Here is a 14,495-nt window from a genome sequence, read left to right on the forward strand (position 1 = left end):
TACTGTCGCTCCACCTGGATTCAGATGCAGCAGTAGGAGGAGGAGGAGTAGGAGGGCAGGTCAAGAGGGGCAGAGGAAATTTGGGTCATGCCTGAAGCTGTAATGATGGTATAATGCACCAGCACAATCTCTGCTGCAGCACCAAATCAATCATATATGCAACACCTTTCGCAGATAATAACTAATGGCTCCTCTCAACAGCCCAAGCCAGCGCACAATATGAATATGCACCCAACAAGTTAGACAAATGAATCCGAAATCTGAAGCTGAATACCTCTAACCTCACCTCTCAAACCACAGCCAATGACATTTCACAACTCCCTCCGAGGCACCCCAAGATTGATCAGAGCAGAAGGTATCAAGCAGATTATGGGACCAAGTTCCTGAGTTTCCATTACTGGCCTCCTAATCTGTTTATAGTGTAATGTGTGTGCGAGTGAGAGGTCATCCATCATGGAGGGACCTCTAAGGACAGAGGAGACAGCAGGGAAGGTTAATGTCAACCTCCATCTGACTGAAGCTCACATCTATTCAGCATCTACTGTAAGTCTCCATTGACAATGCTGAGTGATTTAGCTGCTTTCTTCTTCTGCTCCCAGCGACATCTGTAATGCATGCAGTACTACTCTGGACACACTGAACTGACCACAGAGTGCGTCTTACTTATCTGACTGGTGCTGTATCTTAGCACAGGTCAGCCACCCACCACACTGCACAACAGTATCATGTCACTGAGTCACATGGCCTCAAAGTCGGGCTTAAAGCCATCCTTTCCCCAAAACACAGTGAAAAATCCTACCATTCTAAAGTTTGTGTGAGCAAGGGTCACCTTTCACTGCAACTTCATCAGCTGTAGAAACAAGTTAAATGTGAACTCTGTTGGCAGTTTGCACAGTGTAATTATCAGTTAGAGCTTGCCAGTGTTGCTGATCACCATCACTTGTTTTATGTCAATCATTATTTAAGCTTTAAGCTTTGTAAACAGGCAAAGCTGGCCTGGCTTTTTGTATTCGCTGGGAACACTCCAATTTCCCAGTCCTGCTCAGCTACCCACTGGATCAGTTTATTTGCTGGTAATGCTCTGATTTAACAGATCCGCTAAATTACCCTCAAACTCTGGGAATGCTCCATACCAACAAGCCCTAAACTGCTCAGGGACTCCACTGGGAAAATTGTGCAATATTATGCCACTTAAACTATTCATCGCCTGTGTATTTAGTGGAAATATCCAAATGTCACAGGTCCCTGAACAAACTACCACCTTCATATACTATACTGCCAAAAGTATTCGCTCGCCTGCCTTCACATGCAAATGAACTTGAGTAACAACCGATTTTTAATCCATAGGGTTTAATATGATGTTGGCTTTACACCACTGCATCTGACGCTTTGCATTGCACTTGGTGATGTAAGGCTTGGATGCAGCTGCTCGACCATGGAACCCCATTCCATGAAGCTCTCTACACACTGTTCTTGAGCTAATCTGAAGGCCCCACTGACCCCACGAGGTCTGCTACTGACTCTACAGAAGGTTGGCAACCTCTGTGCACAATGCATCTCAGCATCCACTGACCCCACTCTGTGATTTTATGTGGCTGAGTCGTCGTTCCCAATTGCTTCCACTTTGTTATAATACCACTAACGGTTGACTGTGGAATGTTTAGTAGCAAGGAAATTTCACAACTGGACTTATTGGACAGGTGGCATCCTATCACGGTACCATGCTAGCGACCTATTCTTTCACAAATGTTTGTAGAAGTGCTCTGCATGCCTAGGTGCTTGATTATATACACCTATAACCATGGAAGTAGATGGAACACCTGAATTCAATGATTTGTATGGGTGAGTGAATACTTTTGGCAATACAGTGTATATTCCAGGTATGCAATGCACTCGCATGCCCCTTGAGTTACACGTTAACCCACTACTTCTGTACATTTCCTAAAAATGCTCAAATCCCCCAGATCCTCCAAACTCCTGCATCCCTTCATCTTGTCTATTGAGGCACTGGTTTGCAGCTACAAGCCATAAGATCTCTAAATATTCTACTCATGCCCAGAGAAACCTTTTAGTTGTAGGTCAAGTGGGCAGACTGGTGGGTGGGGAGGCACAGACCCAGAAATTTCATACAAAAGTAGACATTATCATCATCATCACATCATCACATTAAACAAGTCTGGCTGCGAAGGAGTGATAATGACAGTTATGAGCCTTAAACAGATAATTACAGTTTTAAACTGTAGAAAACTATATTATTCAGACAGCAAACCTGTAATATTGTACCACCTGAATGCTCCATCACCTGTCCACACAGAACACAGAAGTAATGATGTATGGTGACTGTACACATGCAACTAGCATGACACGACTTCAGAGCAGAAAGGTGCTGCAAACATGCTTTGCCAAAAGACATAAGCTTTATTTGAAAAACTGAACATCTTTAAACCATAATTGAGGCTATTGAACCAGCCTATTTTAGTTGAATTTACCTAAGGTGAAATAAGCACATGCTCTTTATCGCTGTGCCCCCTAGTGTTTTGTGAACAGAGTGGCATGAAGCTACATACGACTATGCAGCTTTTATTAGGCGGGCAGAATATCAGCTGTTCCTGATTATTATAAACTGTCTCCAGATTACCGGTTTTCCACTTCCTGGTTGTGTCAGTGGTGCTAAAGATGAGCTACTGGGTTAAAAATATTTGGTTGTTTGATAAAAAAAAAAAAAAAAAAAAAATCAAAAATGAAAAGCTTTACATTAAAATCATAAATGGAAAAGTTTCAAAATCATAACGAGCATTATGATTAGAAACATCTGATAACTAAGATCAAATACTACTTATCTTTGTATGTGCCAATAATAACGTACTGAAGCAAAAGTTTAGACTTTGTAGTAACCCGATAAAACATTCTGCCGTTTAAATACGTTTAGATTTGGGATCACTGCCCGATGATTTCAGACACTGCAAAACTGCAACAGCAAGTTTTGCAGTTCTGATTTATGTTTCTGACTGACTTCTCTGTAGCAATAACAGCTGAGACTGGGATTTAGAGTATTTAAAGTCATCAGCCATTTCAATCTGTCATAAACCCAGATCTCACCACCTGGGAGGCAGCCTGGGATTACAAGGAGATGATGATACAGGCAGACTAAACCCACAGAACTGTAGCAACTTCTTCAAGATACCCACAGAGTATCTTGAAAAACTGATATGGTCACAGTTCTCATGAGTGCTTGTTCAAGCATAATGCAAAGTCACTTTTAGAGGTGTGGTTGCCTATGAAGTCAGTGCAAAGCTATGATTTGATGTGAATTCAATGTGACTGGGGCAAATTGAGACAAACACATGCTAACCAGCAAGTCTGTGTAAAAATGCAGATCAGTCATCAACCTCATCCAAGACGGCGACGAGTTGGCTTACAGATGGGAGGTTGAACAGCTGGCCCTGTGGTGTGGTCGTAACGTGGAACTGAATACGCTGAAAACAGTAGAAGTGATAGTGGATTTTAGGAGGAGCTCACTATACTCAGCAGCACTGTTTCATTCATGGAGTCCTCCAAGTTCCTGGGCTCCACAATCTCTCGGGACTTGAAGTGGACAACCAACATCAGTGGCATCATTAAAAAGGCACAGCAGAGGATGTACTTCCTGCCTCAGCTCAGGAAGTTCATCCTACCCCAGAAGCTGCTGATGCAGTTTTACAGAGAAGTCTGTTCTCTGCTCATCCATCACTGTCTGGTTTGGCTCAGCAACCAAACAGGACTGGAACAGATTCCAGCAGACAGTTAAGTCTGCAGAAAGAATCATCAGTGCCATCCTGCCCTCCATGGAGAACCTTTACACCTCACAAGTCAAAAGGAGGGCAGAGAAGTCCCTCACACCGTGGACACAAACATTTTGATCTCCTCCCCTCTGGACGGTGCTACAGGTCACTGTACGCCAAAACAACCAGACAAGGACAGTTTCTTCCCCCGAGTCATCACTCTCAGGAACAGTTAGCCTATGTTTAAGGGTATGTAGGACACTGTATACATCACTGTGCAAAACTGTACAGATGTACATTAGCCACAGTAGCTCTTTTAACTTGTATATATAAGGGCGTGTGTATATCTGTCTTTTTAACTTTTTTTGGTTTTATTCTGTTTTTCTATTGTGCACATCAGGGGCCCTTGGGCTGGAATCATATTCGTTGTATTTTTGACAATATTTGGCAATAAAGGTTATGCCTAACAAGTCAAGTCTGAAACACTTAACATGTTCAAAGGTCTGTGGCCTAGAACCAGCTAGGACTTATTACTCTGCTTCTGCAAAGCTCTTCATTAACAGGAACTATGAGTAGAACAGTGAGCTGGCTTTTACCATGAGTGCTCTCTGCCCTCCTGTCAGTCAGGAGAGGGAAATGAGATGACAGACAGCAGAAAGAATCCTCCTCTGTAGGCTGGTGTGAAAGCAAGTACAGTATGGATTTTTTTTTTTCCTATTTGGTAAATCTCATTCAAAGGTGATATTTAATGAAAACATTAAGCGAGATAGCTCCACCTCCAGCCAATATAAATAATATAAGAAAAAAGCTCAAGTGTGAACATCTACATAGCTACACAGCTGACAGATTCCGTGGCGATATGGACAAAACTGCAAACATGGAATTCAGCTCATTTTTCAATGGCAGAAATATGACTGAAGGACAAGTTCAACCTACTTTTACATGTGATTTTGTGCTGTTGACCAATATATTAAAAAACATTTAACATTTAGGATAACAAGGAGGAAGCTACCTTTTACATTAATGCAATTGTAGGTTTATGAAATTTCACACATGGTACATTAAAAGTTACAATGCAAAAGCCCTGTGGTGTGTTCTGAAGTCAAGTCAGTTGCAATATTTAATCCATGGTACTGTGTTTTTTTAATGTACACTGCTAGCAAGCTTGGCAGTTACCAGTTCCTGGTAAAAAGTCTATTTCTAGTGGTCACAGCATGCTGAAATACATTTCTAAATTAAAAATCCAGCCACTGTTATTCATCATTATCTGTCTGGTGTGCATAAACCTGGTGCATAACGTTAACATATACTTGTCTTTCTATATTTGTGAAAACACTGGCATAATGCATTCATTCCATAGCCCCTCACTTAAACCATCAGAACATCTACCCTAACCAACCCAAACCCTAAAACTGAGTCTCAACTCTCAAAAAGCCCTCTGAAGTTGTGATGACTGGCTAAAATGCCCTCACTTTGCAGAAATGTCCTTACTCTGTTGGTTAAAAACTGGTTCTGGTCCTCACTATGTAGCAAGTACAAGAATCCCCATAAACACAAGCTGGAATTGGTTATTTTATGGCCTTTAGATGAAGAAAGGTTTTACATTCACCATGAGGAATGTCCATTACAGAGCCAAATATTGTATAATAAATTTGGTTTTAAAACGCTGGGGGGAAAAAAAACCGGCACAACCTCAGTGGAAATAAACACTGTATTACCATGAAAACGTACACATAAAACTAGATGTTTGAATTACTGTACTGCATCCCCCACCTCTGAAACCCATAGTCCCACAGTCCATCACAGCCACAAATGTCAGGTGTAATTGGTTCAGAATTAGAAAATTGCTGCAACAAGCTGTTTGAAAAACTCATTTCTTGATCCAACATTTTCATCTCCAGTAAATCAGGAGATAGCATTTATTCAGGCACTATACTTTAAAGAGGACAAACGGTACCCCAAATTTGACTTTATACTTTTCTTCCACTACATGTTAGCGGGTAACCACACCATACGTACCTGCTGGCTGAAGTTACTAGTTATGTTGCATATCCAGATTCCATATTCAACATGACAAGCTATCCCCTTTTTGTTTCCTTGTTCTTCCTCTTTCCATTCTTCACCTGACCTCGTGAAAAGACACCCCTCCAACATGGTAAATAATTCCCTCTTACTAATGCTGAACAAAGTAGCTGCTTCATCACTTAGGCAACAGAGAAAACTGTCAACATTTTTACGTCTAAAAAAAGCACTTGTCACTTTGCATGCTTTGTTGCTCTTTTTCTGCTTTATACAAGTTTCTTTCAGACTCACTCAAACAACACAGGTAAATTAACATTAAATGGACAAGAAAATAATAGACAGTATTCTGACCTCGATACTAAAGAAAATCAATCATTTCTTTAAAATTCAATACTAGTATTTGTTGCAGTCTGTACTACAATTTTTAATGACTGCAGTCCACTTATTTTGCAAAGCATCCCAGAGTCTCATCCTGAACCATAGCAGATCTGAAAAAGATGAAAACTGAAGCTAATCAGTTTGGTCCTGCCATCGAATCAAACACACAGTGAAGTGAATGAGAGCAGCTGTCACAACAGCAGCAGAAAGGAAGAGGAGTAAAGAGCAGGAGGCGGGAAGAGACATCGGCTGACAGCCAGGAGGAACACAGGACTGAAAGATAACACCTCAGCAAACAGACTATGCATCACAGCCCAAATTTCACTCTGTACAAGAACACTGAGAAAAGAAGAAAAAAAAAAACTTTTAACAAAACATCTCACCACCAACATAGCCTCCTCCTCCTCCTATGAACAGTGTTCAGCCTGCTGCTCTCTGGTTGGTATAGCAGTGATGTCAAGCTACAGTCCAAGTGCCCAAGAGGAGCAAAGCTCTGTAACAGAATCTGACAGCTTGCCTGATATTGACGGGCCTGGGTTACCCGAAAAGGAGGAAAGAAATAAAATAAAAATAAAAAAGGAAAAGAAAAAAAAAGACTGACACTGGATGGTAATCAAGTACTACAAATGACTCCTGCGGTGCTCCGTGATCTCTAAAATTAATGACAGTGGTCTGCCATAAACAAGACAACGTAACCTTTGAGGCACTGTGCTGAAAAGAAATTTAATGTCAAGTCACAATTAACAAGATGAACAATTGATTTGTTTCTTGCCCTACATCAACTGGAGTCACTGAATGCCCTTCAGTCCAGACTTTCACTTTAGTACAAAACCATCGTCGCAAAATGTGGTAAAGTTGCAATATAATTAATCAAAGTTCCCTGCAGTTAAGAAGATTAAAAATTACATCTATACTGCAGGCATTTAAATTTTTAACACCACAATGACATCTTTCATCCCCAATTTGGGGGAGAGAATGTGCATACAGATCAACAGGTGTGCTCTCACAGAGCACTCAGACCACAGAGGTCAAAGGGATGGATTCATGTATCCACACAATAAAATCAGAGCTTAAGCTTTTAAACGGTCTCCATTCAGTATAGTTCAACATCAGTAGTGACTGCCTACAAAAGGTATATAAACTAAACCTTGAATTAACTGCGGATCAGCTGGGAAATACATCTCGAGTTCAGCCGACTGTCACACAAGCAACTTATAACTGAGTTATATGCCTCCTGAACAGGCGTGTGGCACTGCCATAGAGAAGGTACGTGCACCATTATGTCCTCAATTTATCTCTAGGTACAGTTAGAAACATGATCATTTTTATTCTTAAGTGATAATTTAACTGCATAGAATACTGATGCTGTTTTTGATTTTTCTAAAGTTGCATTTTATGCTGTTGAAGTATGAACTGATTCAAAGTGTTATAACAGCTGCAGTATCATGTTACAGATTAAGATCAAACCAATATTTTTCAGAAGCACCTGTGTGGGTGCATTAGATCATACCTATCTGCACACTTTTGCATCCACTGAAAGTCCAAGCATCCTAAGTACTAAAGGAGATTCTTGGCTTAAAATGTGTGTAACCTATGCTAGAGCAGTACTTCAGTCTAGGTAAGAATGCTCTGATCCAAGTGTTTAATACACTGTTCATGAAAAAAAAAAAAAACAATATTTGTGTTGAGTACTCTTTATTGATATTCATTCCAAAAGATTTTTGTGCCTGCCAGACAGAGGTTTTGGGCAGAGTTGTAGCTTTACTCTAAAAGGTTTCCTCCAAGCAGCTTGTGTGTTTGTGTGGAGCCTTCAGGCACTCCTGTTTCTGTAACAGAATAAATCCAGTGAAATAGATTGGTTTATTACACACCTGTGATTGAAAATACCAAGCCACATGCCTGTCTACAGGCTGGAGGAACACTGATGTTCAATTGCCACCTGGTGGTTAAAAAATCATACTGCATATTGTTCTTGGTGTTGATCAAATGCCAGTCACCCATGGCAGACACACTGCCAGTACCCCTCAGGTGCAATTTTGACCTAATGCACACAAAGAGCACATCCCAGTTTCCGTAACTGCATCTGCAATATTGCGTTGTACTGACTGTCAAGCTTTAGATCTACTACTGGCTGAGTTTATTTAAAAAAATGACAACATGAGAATATTTACAATGAGCTGTGACCTCTGAGGACGCAAGACAATCAGAAACTTGAATAACTGCTTTGTGCTTTAAGGACAACTAGTCAAATTCATGTGAATGGGATAAATGTGAGGTCACTGATCTTGACCAACAAAAGCTAACCAGTTCCTCCTTGAACTCAAGTGGACATTTGTGCTAAATTTAAAGAATTCCCCTCAAGGCATTCCCGAGATACTGCGTTCATGAGAACGGGCCGGACGAACAGACAAGCCAAAAACATAATGCCTTGAGTCACTGTTATCACCGGCACCGAGGCATAAAACTGTAATCCCCTCAGAGGAATCCACAGACACCGTCCACCAACTCCCATTACTTCTGCAAAACCGCCTCTGTAAAAGCAATTACTGAGATATACACATGCTGCGTTGACTCAAATGATCACTGAACATATGGATCCTATGACAAGTACTGTCAGAAACATATATCAGTGTTTTTACATATTTTCTACAATACATTTTTGGACTGTGTTTTTATGAGGACCATAAAGACAAATCTTATTTGCAGACAGATGTAGCAAAACTAGACTTCAGTGTCGCTCACCAGTAATAAGCTCACAATGCAGCTCGAGATTCAAAATGCCTCCCAAGGGTACACAGTGCTCATCACTGTTCCTGCTGTGGATGACGTGCTGCTGCAGTGCTGTTCACGTTGTCCACTTTTGACATGCTGTTCTGGTCCGATGCTTCATCCATCTGCCCACTGAAGTAGAGACAAGACAGATGAGTCTTTCTTCAGAGCAACATACTGACAAGACTTAGTGGAAACAGAGACATTTTACATTACTTAAAGACTAGGTTGTACAGTTATTTAAACTCAAACATTTTCTTTAGCCAAAACAAGTACAGATCAGTAGTGAATCTGCACTTTCCCCCTCATTTATTCAGTTCTATTCAGGGTTAAAAATGCCATCTTCCATGTTGACTAAATGAAACCTGTGTAAGATAACATTCAAAAGAGAATAATCAGAATAGTATTCATCAAGGAAACCATAAAACAGCTGGTGATTTCTACATTACAAGTTCCATTGTTTGCCATTTATCAAATTAAAAGGAAGTTAAGTGAATCGGACCTTCATGGTCGAATTGCACAAAAAAACCGAAAGAATCTAAACTTGTAACATTTTGCTTTGTTTACTATATCATTTCATGTGCTTTGTTTCATCCTTATGAATCTATGCAGAAAATGAGAAAAAGAACTGAGGTTTGTCTAAACTCAAAAGACTCAAGACTCAAAGTGTTTATTGCCATGTGCACAGTGAGGAAATGTGTTTCCCTGTACAATAAAATTCTTACTTTACTGTCCACAGTAAATGCCGAACAATACAAGGTGAAATATAAGGTAGACAAATAGTACACAAAAATCTAAAGGCACTTAAAAACAACAAGTGGAAACAAATGTAATCAAAAAAATATAAAGAATATAATAAAGAGAGAATATATCAGAGCTGTATGTGCAATAGGGGGCACTGGGTGTGCAATTATGCATGTGCAAACTTGAAATGTAAACTGTACATATGGTATTACATGAAGTCCTGATTGTATACTCCTGTCAACTGTTTAGGAGTCTGATTGCAGTTGGAAAGAAAGAGTTTTTCAGTCTAGAAGTCCTGCATTTCGCACTCCTGTGCCTCTGGCCAGAGGGTAGAGGTGTGAACAGTTCGTGCTGGGGGTGGGTGTGGTCAATGAGGATGGAGGCCGCTTTCCTGGGGACTCTGCAGTGGTAGATGTTCTGCAAAGAGGGCAGTGGAGTCCTGGTGATCTTCTCCGCAGTCTTTACCACTCTCTGCAGGTGCTTGCAGTCCATAGCAGTAGTGCTGCCATACTAGACGGTGATGCAGCTGGCCAAGATGCTCTCAACGATGCAGCTGTAGAAGTTGCTGAGGATCCTAGGCGACATGCCAAACTTCCTCAGCCTCCTCAGGAAGTACAACCACTGTTGGGTCTTCTTAACCAGCTGTGTCAATTTATTGGCTACATTTTTTTCTGATCTTTTCTCTTTTATAAGAAACCTATCTATGAATCTTGATCGACCTCTGATCTGACCGGCTGATGAGATCTCCTCTCCTTCCTCATGCCCACTATCTCCTTTGTCTTGTCCGTGTTGAGGGCACCATGACACCAGACCAGCCACTTCCTGTAGGCTGCTTTGTCTTCTAATACTTTCTCATAATTTAGCCACATTATGCAACAATCTACTATATACACTTATAAATGTACTCCTGTCTACCATTTGACTGTTACTCCACTTGGTTCAACCAATTTTCTACATTTGTCATGTAATTTTTTGCATTTTAGAACTTTAATGCTTGTATTCTGTGGAGCCCAGAGCAGAGGCCTTACCTTTTAATGTACATGTGCAGTGAGCAGCTTTACTTGAATGACTCGAATGCCTGAAATATTGTACCCAATGCTCTCAATATATGGTTTGTTGAGCTCAAGTAAGTGAATAACTGTTGGACTAGACTTGGAAAGGTGAGGCTTTGGCCATGTTCTCCTTTGTTTAAGGGCAGTAGTTCCCCCTGGCTGAATCCGCCTACTCCTCTCACAGTTGAGGACAAAATTACATCGTACATATTCATGTCAAATTCTATCACGAGGCCACAGCTGCTGTGATCACACAAAATAAATACAATGGTTCAGGATAGTCACCAGTTTTTTTTTATAATAAAGAGCCAAATTTTGTTTTATAAAAACAAGAATCTATCCAAGCATCAATCAGTAGGAAAGTCTTTAAAATTCAGACCAGTGGTACGAGTTTAAAGCTTTGAGTTCCAACTTTATAAATAAGGCAATCTGCAAAAGAGGGCAAATCAGGAAGGGGAAAAATTTGCCCTGAATAAAAGCAAAAGTTGAACTGGCCTATTCATGCTCACCAGCTCTCAGGTTCGAGTCCGTAGACCTTGTTCCACCCATTAGGAATGAAATCTTTTTAATGGCAGGGTACTTTTGACATTTCAGGATGGCTCAAATATCCTGCCCAACCACGTCCTCATCTTTAGGCTGGAAAAGGGAGAGCACAACCAAAACAGAATTGTAGGCAATGAAATGACAAGAGAAAATCCTCTGTATTCATGTCAGGTGGGGTGAGTGACTCAGATGGCCCCTGTGCACATTAGGTGTCACCACAGGCTGTCAGGACAGGTCAGCTGTGCCACTGCAATCAGCAACCCGACAATTAGTGCAACTCATCACTGTCACGACCCCACTGGTTTTCTAAAAACCCTTAAGTTATAAAATATGTACTAGGACTAGGTCTTGGATAGCCAAAGTATTTTAAATTGTGTATTACTGAATCCATGTCACCACACTCACTTCAGTTGCAGAACTTAAGGACATGCAAAGTTACACATCATGGACCATCATGGCTTTATGCAATTTTCTACGGGGCTACGCGGGTTAACGTTAGCATGTGCACAACACGTGGCAGCTCTCAGTTACCATACTCACTAGGGAAAAACTCAACCTTAAAAGAACTTAATCCGTTTATGCGACTGCAGTGACATGCGTGGCTACTAGTAACAGTTTCTATTCACAACTACAGTACGTTAACAGCAACTTAGTCATGTTAGCACGCTAGCTGGTTAGCAATACTCGGATTTAACATGCGCTTCTGTTTCTTATTAATGCAACAGCTATAAATGTGAATCAGGACTTCTTACAACAAAATAGCGAGACACAGATGCTCCAATTCAAGATTCAAAATCGAAGCGGCATTTTCCTTGAACTGCTGCTTCCAAGCTTGCGTTGGTGTGGAAAAAGACACGTGATCGATAACGTCGGAAACAGGAACTGCCTCAGTCTCCTGAATGAATCACGTGACTGGCTCAAACCTGTCGATACTGCTTAGTTTCTCAATAAAAATCTTTGCATCTCCATCCAACGTACATAATCACACCCTACCATCTTATCACATCCTGTTTCCACAAGCGCACCTTCATAACAAATGTCTTTTTTTATTTAATTAAATTTTTTTTACAGTAGTAAGATGCTGTATATTTTTATCAAGACATTACCATCAAAAACAAGTTAAAGAGCTGAATGTACAAGTGCAGTTTTGTTGCTGATTTATTGTGTCACCTCCTTCTTGCCTCTAAGATCTTTGTTAGTAAATTCTGCCATCTTTGCAATAACTTATGTGCAATAAGTATTTTCCCCCATTGTCACTTGATACACTTTATCTGACTGGAACTAAACTATGGGAAAGCCTGCTACTCACTAGTGATGGCCGACTGACACCGATGCTCCGATACAAGCTCCAAACTCCAAACTTGAACTGCTACATCAATAAAAATCTTTACATCTCCATCCAACGTGCATAATCACACCCTGCCGTAGTTACACAAGCGCACCCTACCATCTTAGCACATCCTGTTTCCACAAGCGCACCTTCCCCCAACTACTACACTACGCACGTTTATAGAATCAACAGACCGACTAATCAATCAGTCTTTACATCATTCACACAAGCCCTAGTTACACTCATCACATTATTAAGACATTGTTTTGCTGTCTCCTATTTCACCACTAGATGTCACTGAAACGAAGCTTTGAATGAATGAACCCATTTTCAATATAGTTGATGAAGTGGTTCAAAACTGGTTCATTGTTTCATTTGCACATCACAGCTACTCACAAAGACTTTCCTCCCCTATTAAATCTTTAAACCCCGTCTAAAATCCCTATCTATATTTGCTCAGTGCACATTGTGTTGTGAAATTGGATATATCCCCAAACGAAGCTAGGGTACCTGTTAAGGTTGGGTAAAATACACACCAATACCAGGAAATATGCCATCCGATGTAACTGTATAATCTCGCATTGTAGTTTAATGAGCCGTAATAAAAATTTGCTACAAGGACTAACTTTATCATTATAATAAGTTGCCTAATGTTACATAAGGACACTTTTTCCTTTTACAGTCCATGTGGTTCAAAGTTAGCATGAAAACCTTCGAGGCTTCAGCTAAACCGATGAAAACGTACCTGTAAAATCTTATTTCCGACCCTTTGACAAACTTATTGTTGCACCCTATTGCCGCACAAATGACGGGCATGATGTCCTTCTAGTCAAAACTGTGCGATAATGGAGAAATTTGCGCTAAAAATAAAAAAATAAAAACGCAAAAAGGAGGGGTTTGCGATATGTGATTGTTTTTTGTTAGACTTCTTCCTCGGCGAAAATAAAATGTATACCCGCTTCAACTTCCTGTTTTGCTTTGGGAGAGTCCTCCCTCTGGCGGCGGCTCAGATAATCATTCAGAATATATAGCACAGGACAGTATTTCCTCATCGCATTTGGAGCTAGTATAATAAATTTTTAACTATCCAAATATTTCAATACTTCTAAATGATACATTTGTGTGCTGAAGCGTTGTCAGTATGAAATCATCATGGCAACAAAGCCAAGAATTTAAACAAAAAACATTAGAATGTTGGCTTTGATGTCTTTGACATCATGATCCTCACACACTTTAGTACAGTAGTGTAAACAGTTCTCACTACTGAACTACTTGCACTACAGGTTGGGTGAATTTAAAACATCTTACTGGTATTGCCAGTTCTATACCAGTTACTCTTAAGTTGGGTGAACTTAAATCAATTTACTAGTATATCTGGAAACATTTAACTACAAAAATGTCTTTACTGGAGCTAAAAAAGGGTGCAACATTCTTCTGCAAGTCTGGACAATATGTTATACAGGATTTCATCGGAGAAGGAAGTTTTGGCAAAGTTGCCAAGTGTTTGAACCTCCTAAATAATGAGACTGTAGCCATCAAAATCCACAAAAGCCATCTCAGCAATGCTGACATTCATCAGGAAGTGGAGATGCTGCAAGTACTCAGCGCTCTCAACCCGGACAAAAACAACTTGGTGAAATTCAAAGATTCCTTTGATTGTGAAAACTGCTATTGTCTGGCCTTTGAAATGCTAGACAAGAGTCTATGGGATCTGATGAAAGCCAGAAGCTGGAAGCCTCTGACGCTTAATGAAATCCGCCCGATCACCCAGCAAATGCTAATAGCATTTAATGCCCTGAAAGGTCGTGGCATTATACATACAGATGTGAAAGTGGACAACATCATGCTTGTGAATCACCAGGATCAGCCCTTCAAGGTGAAATTAATTGATTTTGG

At 40.4% G+C, this 14,495-nt stretch overlaps 1 long non-coding RNA gene across 6 annotated transcripts in view; it reads right to left on the bottom strand.

Annotated features, from left to right (window-relative positions):
• Positions 1–13,580, bottom strand: part of LOC109967025 (uncharacterized) — a 35,895-nt gene extending 22,315 nt beyond the window's left edge. For 4 of the 6 annotated variants that reach the window (XR_002275864.1, XR_002275860.1, XR_002275863.1 and 1 more), the window contains exons 1-3: positions 13,345–13,580; positions 11,236–11,362; positions 8,904–9,062 (exon numbers count right to left, since the gene is read on the bottom strand). This is a non-coding gene — a long non-coding RNA (uncharacterized LOC109967025). Of the gene's footprint in view, positions 1–8,903; positions 9,063–11,235; positions 11,363–12,021; positions 12,293–13,344 lie in introns of those variants that run through there. The other 2 variants (XR_002275861.1, XR_002275865.1) reach the window with 2 other exon arrangements.
• Positions 13,581–14,495: the final 915 nt, after the last annotated feature.

Source organism: Monopterus albus, unplaced genomic scaffold, assembly GCF_001952655.1.
Source record: "Monopterus albus unplaced genomic scaffold, M_albus_1.0 scaffold123.1, whole genome shotgun sequence".
Classification (NCBI taxonomy): Eukaryota; Metazoa; Chordata; class Actinopteri; order Synbranchiformes; family Synbranchidae; genus Monopterus; species Monopterus albus.